Source organism: Tachysurus vachellii, chromosome 3 (assembly GCF_030014155.1).
Source record: "Tachysurus vachellii isolate PV-2020 chromosome 3, HZAU_Pvac_v1, whole genome shotgun sequence".
NCBI lineage: Eukaryota > Metazoa > Chordata > Actinopteri > Siluriformes > Bagridae > Tachysurus > Tachysurus vachellii.
This window is the reverse complement of record NC_083462.1, coordinates 11,158,862-11,166,361: the sequence shown is the minus strand read 5'-3', so window position 1 is coordinate 11,166,361 and position 7,500 is coordinate 11,158,862. Positions and strand designations below refer to the sequence as shown.

The 7,500-nt window shown below is 38.2% G+C and overlaps 1 protein-coding gene across 7 annotated transcripts in view; it reads right to left on the bottom strand.

Moving 5' to 3' along the window:
- The window catches only part of LOC132842823 (thyroid hormone receptor beta), a 104,255-nt gene that overhangs the window by 34,677 nt on the left and 62,078 nt on the right, over nucleotides 1-7,500 (bottom strand). The window contains exon 1 of one of the 7 annotated variants that reach the window (XM_060865712.1): nucleotides 6,949-7,021. The exons of 5 other annotated variants lie outside the window; for them this stretch is intronic. The gene's annotated coding sequence lies outside the window, so the exon portion shown is untranslated. Of the gene's footprint in view, nucleotides 1-929; nucleotides 1,088-6,948; nucleotides 7,022-7,500 lie in introns of those variants that run through there. One more of the 7 variants, XM_060865711.1, reaches the window with a different exon arrangement.

Sequence of the window (7,500 nt, the reverse complement as noted above, 5' to 3'; positions counted from 1 at the left end):
TCAGATTACAGAAATCTTCATTTTAAATTAAATCGCTGTCATTGGTGACGTTCTGCCATTCAAAATCCTGACCGAACCTGGCCGATGGGAACAGATTTCGTAACATATTGTTTAACTTTTCGTTTCCGAGGGTGCCAATAGTTATGCAACTGTCCGTGAGAATGAGCCACTAATTTAAAAAGTTTACTGCAGACTACTGAACTCCTTTGTGTGTGGATTCACTTCTGTAGCAGCTCACATGCTGAATGACACACACTGGTGAATGAATGAGTACACACACACACACACACACACACACACACACACACACACACATCAAAGAAGATCAGAGTACTTTTTTTTTTTTAAAAAGTACAGAGGACCTTCGCTTCAGAAAGGAAGGCAAAAAGAAAAGCAGCATAAAAAAAACCTTTCTTTGCAACAGGGTAAAAAACACACACACACACACACACACACACACACACACTTATATAATGCCACAAATTAGTGACTGATGAATAACGATGAATACACAACACATAAAGCTGTATTCACACATACAGTGATTTTACCGCTGCATGTCTCCAGTCTCTGTACTATAAAGGCTCAAATAGGCTTCCTACCACTGGTTGTCATAGTAACAACATTTATCAGTGGGTGGAGCAACAAGCGTTCCGAATCAGTTTTCTTGCAGCTAAAATGAATCATTTCTGGAGTCAGATTCGTTGTTCGTGTATAAAATTTAGCGCTGTACAATATATCTGCTCTGATCACTGTAATTGCTGGTCGCTTCATATTTGCATGAAGTCAAATTCTCTCAACTGTATCATGTCGCTATTTTGCACATGCCCACATTTGGTCGCAAACGCTCGCTGCCTCTCGTGCTACCGTATGTGTTGAATAAAGTTGGATGATCACTTGTCACTGAGTCGCTGTATGTGTGAACGCACCTTAAGGCTCAAGTCGGTCACATGTTTTTTAGGATTTCTTTAAGTACAGTAGAATTACTGGAAACATCAACAATGTCAGAACATCTCGCTCCAATCTTTTTCATCAGGTGAAAGACAGGATCTGTCATGCTGCCAGGATAAGGACCAGTAGAACAGGGAAAGCTGCCACATGGACTCTAAAATGGATTTAAGGAGGCTGCATATAAACAGAACAACGTTTACTGGTGAAAATGAGACCACGAGCAGCTTTACTGTTCAAGCTATAACAGGATTCATGGACTTTACACATTCACATGGTATAAGTTCGTGCAAACAAACTTGCGTGTATATTAAGTCAGTAAATAGGAATAAACTTTTTTTTTAGTTTTGTTAAAAACTAATGTCAGTGTTTTCAGTCCTGGAGAATTGCAGCACTGCTGAGTTTTATGTTAAAACCTGATTCGTCTCATCAGCTAAAATCCAGAAGCTCAGTTTGGTGTGTTAGGAAAGATGAACACAAATATCTGTGGAGTTTCAGGTTTGACACATGGTTTACCATATTCACTTCAACCTGTTTTAAAGAAAATTAAATGTCCACTGTTATATTTTTTAGCCTTTAAATGCCTCAGTGTATTACTGGTTGTTTCACAAAATACGTTGTGTATAATGTTGAATGTTGGCCAAATTTGAAAAAAAAAAAAAAGAAAAGATAAAAAGGCATTGATCCAACCATCCATCCATCTACTCAATCATCCATTCAACCATCCACCCATCCATCTATTCAACCATCCAACCACCCACTTAGCCACCCATTCAATCCATCCATTCACCCATCCATCCATTCACCCATCCGTCCATTCACCCACCCATCCGCCCATCCATCCATCCATCCATCCATCCATCCATCCACCCTCCGTCCATCCACCCATCCGTGCGTTTTTATCTGTTTATAGTCACCCGTCATTCTCTCGCCTGCCTCTATCTCTTTTTACATTGATAAGACAAAACCTTTACAATCTGGAGTAATTTGAACTTCAGCCTGTCAGAGATGTTCGAGCTGATGTTGTAGAAACGCCTTCTGACCAATCAGGTTTAAGAGTATTACTAGCAGTATGGTGTAAAAGTATTAAAATGATATGCAGTATATATAAAGCAGAAATATATGCAGTATATATAAAGCAGTATAAACTCATTCCTTTTCCTCTAGATGACTGCACTTTTAAAGTCTACCATATATATTGAAGTGTACAGTATAGAAAAGTACTGATCAACATGCCTTAAGTGAAATACCACTTAAATGAATAACGTTTAAAATACAAACAAACATTAAAATATAAGGTGCTGTGACATGATGCGCCTGTACCTGAACCCTGAACGCTAAAGATATTCCCTGAGATTTACACATCACTCCAAAATCTCAGATAAGGAATATCAAATCCAGTTCATAGAGTCAAAAAGAAGGTACACCCTTCTTCATTATTATGTTTTAATTGATCAAGATCAAATGTGTTTTTCTCACCAACTTCTATAACCCTAAGTGACAACAACATCGAACACCAATGCCAGAAAAAACCCACCAGATAATTCACTAAAATAAAGAACATAAATAAACATCATTAAGAAACCTTTTGGGGGAATAAATATGCTAAATACTTTTGTTTATATAACCTTTTGGAATGAGGGGTTACGATGGCTCACCGGTTGGGGTTCAATAGCCATTTATTTCTCTGTGCATTAGGGGATCCCTCTAGGTACCCTGGTTTCCTCCCCAGTCCAAAGACATGCCTTGTTGGCTGACTTTCATCTCTAAATTGTGTATGTGTATGATTGTACATTGTGATGAGTTGGAACCACAACCAGGGTGTCCTTAACCTTGTGCCCTGGATGGATGAATGGATGGATGTATGGCAGATTGTTTTTTACCTGCCGTTATTTGATTGTTAATAGGAGTTGGTGATGACCTTGCAATTGTTACTTAGGCCCTGATGAATAAACTGAGATCCTTTGTACTGCCTGCGCTGTATCGTGTCCTGTTAGATCATGTGAAAGCAGTGGAGCGGGAGATTGAGCTCAGCAGCAGAACACTACACCATAATGCAAGTCTTCCCATTAGCGAGAGAGGAAGTAAAGATTTGGACTCGGCCACTTTTAAGGCTGTCTAATGGATTTGAACTGAACGACTTTCCAAAGATCTCCTAGGCTTCCATGTACATATTCTTCCATCTATCCATCTCTATCTCTCTCTCTCTCTCTCACCCTCTGAACTCCATTCTCTTCTTTAAGCACATCAAAATGACATTCTCTTGGTAGTAACGCACACATTAGCCTCCAGACTCATTTCATTATGTTTATAGCTTTGTTCTCACTTCTTTAATAAGAAATTTATTTTCACGGCACAACATGTGAATGTGCAATGCCATCGAATCCAAACCTAACAACCTATAAACATGGCAAGCTTGCTTTCTTTTAATGTTTCAGGAATTACATCATGCACAACAAATACTGTCGGAATGTTTACACACACACACACACACACACACACCCACACACACACCTACTGTAACAATGATTTGCTGCTGAGGCTGAATGAATAATTGAATAACTAAATACATATTAAATGGCCCACGATTCATTGTGACCACGGAGCAGTCAACAACATTAGGAAGAAAAGAACATAAAACTCTAAATGAGAGTATAAAAAAGGTGAGAGTATAAAACTCTCACCTGCTGCGATCTGTCTCACCGCCTAAACATGCACCAAGTCGTGTTGCGTAATGAGTTAGTGAAGAAACGAGTTTTGGTTCTGCAGAACCAAGAGTTGTGTGTATACGAGTGCATATTTGTGTATACAGAAATGACAGAATTGTTTTTAGCTTCCGATTTTGATTTTCCTGGAACAAGCCTGCAGAACTATCTGTGACTCGTTCTCATCTAAATTGGATCAAAAATCTAAAAGCTATCAGAGTTAGAGATCAGAGTTCATGAGTCACTGGCCAAGAACCTTAACAAACAGCTGTGTGTCTGTCGTATCCAACTTCACTGGCACATTCTCAGCAGGCAGAGAGAATGGTGAGCTAATTGAATTTTTAAGCGGGGACAATAAAAGACGATGCATAATTCACAGTGTAACTCAGATGTCAGGGTCTAACAGAGCTTCCTACGCTGTATACAACAACACTCCTTAAAACTCAGAAGGAAATAATCCACGAGTGAAATGAAAGATTAAAGGTGCAATATGCAATTATATTTTTTACGAATTGTTTATACAGTGGCATTAGCAACACCAGTAATCTTCTCACTTCTCCTAACTCTTATTGACCTTTAGAGCTCTTTTAAGGGTTAAGATGCTTTATGAATAACTTTTATCTTTACTAGGATCTTCTCTTTAATTCTAAGGGGAAACGCCCACATGAAATTATGCCACTAGGAGAAACTCTTTGAACTAAGAATTTTCATGAATATGGGACCTGGTTTCTAATCTGAATTTAATAAATTTCAATTTCACTGGAAATATTCGACAAAAATAAATTTAAAATATATCATTTATATCCTGAGTTTTGAAATTACTGTAAAACAAAAATGGAAAAAAAAAAATAATAAAAAGTCCAAGTAGTTTCTGTCTGGTTGTTCTTTCACTATTTAACCACTAGTTCTTCCAATCGTGACTAATCTTAATGAACGAATTGACCTTTAAACCAAGATCTTGTCATTACTGACATTTAATTCACCATAATAAAGGTTCCTCTGGATATTTCTCTGGATCATATATTTTTGTACAGTAGTTTATTAACTTTGACCTTTGGAGTTTTACAGATATTCCAAAGTGAATACATTTCTAAATTAGTTCAGTTTCAGTCAGAACGGATTTCTTTTGTCTCCTCTAAATAAATAATGGTTGCCTCAGAACATTCCCATAACTCCCCTTCTGGTAAAAAAAAAAGATTAAAGGCAACGGATCATTTTTAATGTGTGCTTGGGTAGCACCTTTAATTTGTAATGAGGTCAGTAAGGGCAGAATTTCAGGATTTCCGTTATTTCAGATGATGAAATACAGCGGCAACATCCAGCGGAACAATAAGCACAAAGCTCAGAGGAAACCGTGCTTATCTCCAAACCACGACGGCCATCCTGAAGCTCAAGATTAAAACCTAAATGCTGAGTGACTTTAACTGAGGAGTGTATCATAGACGTTTAGATAGAGACCGGGTCGAGTTAGAATAAACTGAATAAATAAATCATCTGCAGTCACTTGCTTCCTCTCTGAAAGCCTGCAGCACTGAAACTGGATGAACAATAAGAGCAGACGGCCGTTTAAGTTTCCTCTTACTAAATGAAAAAGCTTAGTAGTTAAGATTTGACGCATCATGTGGAGCAGTTTATTTTCTATTTTTGCCAGAAACGTGTAGTTACAAACGCTAACTGATACTAAATGGCTACTTGTTTAATGCTAGCTCAGTCGAATTTGACTCTTCGTTAATGAACACTAAACCTTCTCTATTTAGCTCAAAAGAAAACGATGCTAAGTTGAAAATGGCACAGCGGAACATTTACTTCAGTGTAACAAGTTGTGATGTTTGCTGAAGCACATTAGCAGAGAAAGCTAACTGACTCTCTTTTTTTTTCCGTAAAAATATGAAATCGCAATTTTAGTGTTTCTTTCATTTCTTAAATAGGACATAGAAAGTTTTTGAACTGTAATAGTATTGTAAATGCTCTACAATTTCTCCAAAGCTTCCTTCAAGCCAGTTAATTGGATTTGTCGCTTTACCGCGTCATACCGAAACTGCAGCCCATGTGTTGTTTGTCTCGCTGTTGCTTGATGTTGGCTGCTGTTGCAAAAATCATGATGCATGTATATAGAAAAGCTATATATAGCTATAATGTGTTTTTATTCATAGTTGCCTGACAGACCTCCATCCATCCATCCATCCATCCATCCATCCATCCATCCATCCATCCATCCATTTTCTATGTCGCTTATCCAACACAGGGTCTTGGGGGAACCTGGAGTCTATCACAGAAGGTCTGAAGGCAAAAGGCAGGGGACCAACATGTCATAGGTCATAAATCTTGAACACACACACACACAAACACACACACACACACACATTCACACACAACTCTGAAGCAAACTCCACACACAGGAAGGAGCCGAGAAGCAAACCCCTAATCCTAGAAGTTAGGCAAAACTTCTATCCACTAAAAAAAAACCTCACTGCTGCGCTACAACCATCGATTAGCCTGTTAGAACAGCAGATTTACTCGCCGCACAAACCCAGGAACACGCAAACCGAAAATGAGTAAAAATAAAGCCTGGATCTAATCCGTCATCCTGCAATTATGACTCTCCTGCTTACTACATGCAGTCACGTCACGGTCAACAGAATCTGAACCTGCTAGCTTATACGACTCACACACGTACATACTTAAAACATTACACAATGTCTCACTGAGGCAGAAAACACAATGTGCTCCATTAATAAGAGATCACTTTCAACATGTTTCCCTTAGTTTGTATGAACACAACGGTAAGTTCAACTAGCTTGTCATATGTTATTAAATTGCTAGCTAGCTAGTTTTTTTTAAGCTAGTCAGTCAACTGTCTTGCCTAACAGGCTTGCTAATGAACTTATTATTTGTCTATGATTGATACCCAAAAGACCGAGTTGAATTAGGGGTAAAAACTGAGAGTCGTAGGAGAAGCTTCTTCCCCAAGGAAGTCTCATCAGACTCTTTAACATGGACATGCCACCATATTGATCATTCAGAGCTCTATAAAGTCTCTTTGTGACTTTGTCTTTTTCATTCATTTACAGTACACACCACACACTACACTGTCTCCTGTCTGGTACATCACTATTTTACACATTTATTATTTCTTATTATGTCTATTTGCTTTATCCATCTGTATATACACACAATCCATGCTAGTTGTTGCACTGTATAAAACTGTGTAGGACAAATCTTCAATCTTGAAATAAATCACATCATATCTAAAAAACCAGCTTCCAAAGTCCAAAACATGACCCACATTTCCTACCTGCTTGCTTGACAATAATGATGTTCGTTCATCATCTCCACCACTTACCTCTGTCCTCATTCCCCGGTTCCTCCTTTGCTTTCTCTCTTGTTCTTTGCGTCTTTATATTTCTTATAATTCGTCAGTAAGTTCTCTTCATTTTCACCACATGCACACAACCATTTAAACTCATTTACAGGCACGCTAGCAAAACGGGGCCCCTTCCGGAGGGGATTTCCTACCAGTACAGATCTCAAGGGGCTTCCTGGTTTTTGACATTTTCCACGCATTTCACTGATTAGCTGCGCAATGCTCGAGGCTGCTACAGATTCTTATGTTCAGAAAGGAACGTGCTACTGGAGCTTTATAAAAAAATAAATAAATAAAAAAAAAAAAAAAAAAAAAAAAAAATCAACACATGGAAATTTTTCTGCACTGAAAATGATAGCTTCATGTATGTGATGTTTTGCTTCCGAGAAATGACACAAAGATGACATTTTAAAGACCGAGACTAAGCCTTCAGTGCTTCCATGCTTTTCTTTTAACTAGATTTAAACCCTGGAACTCAAACAC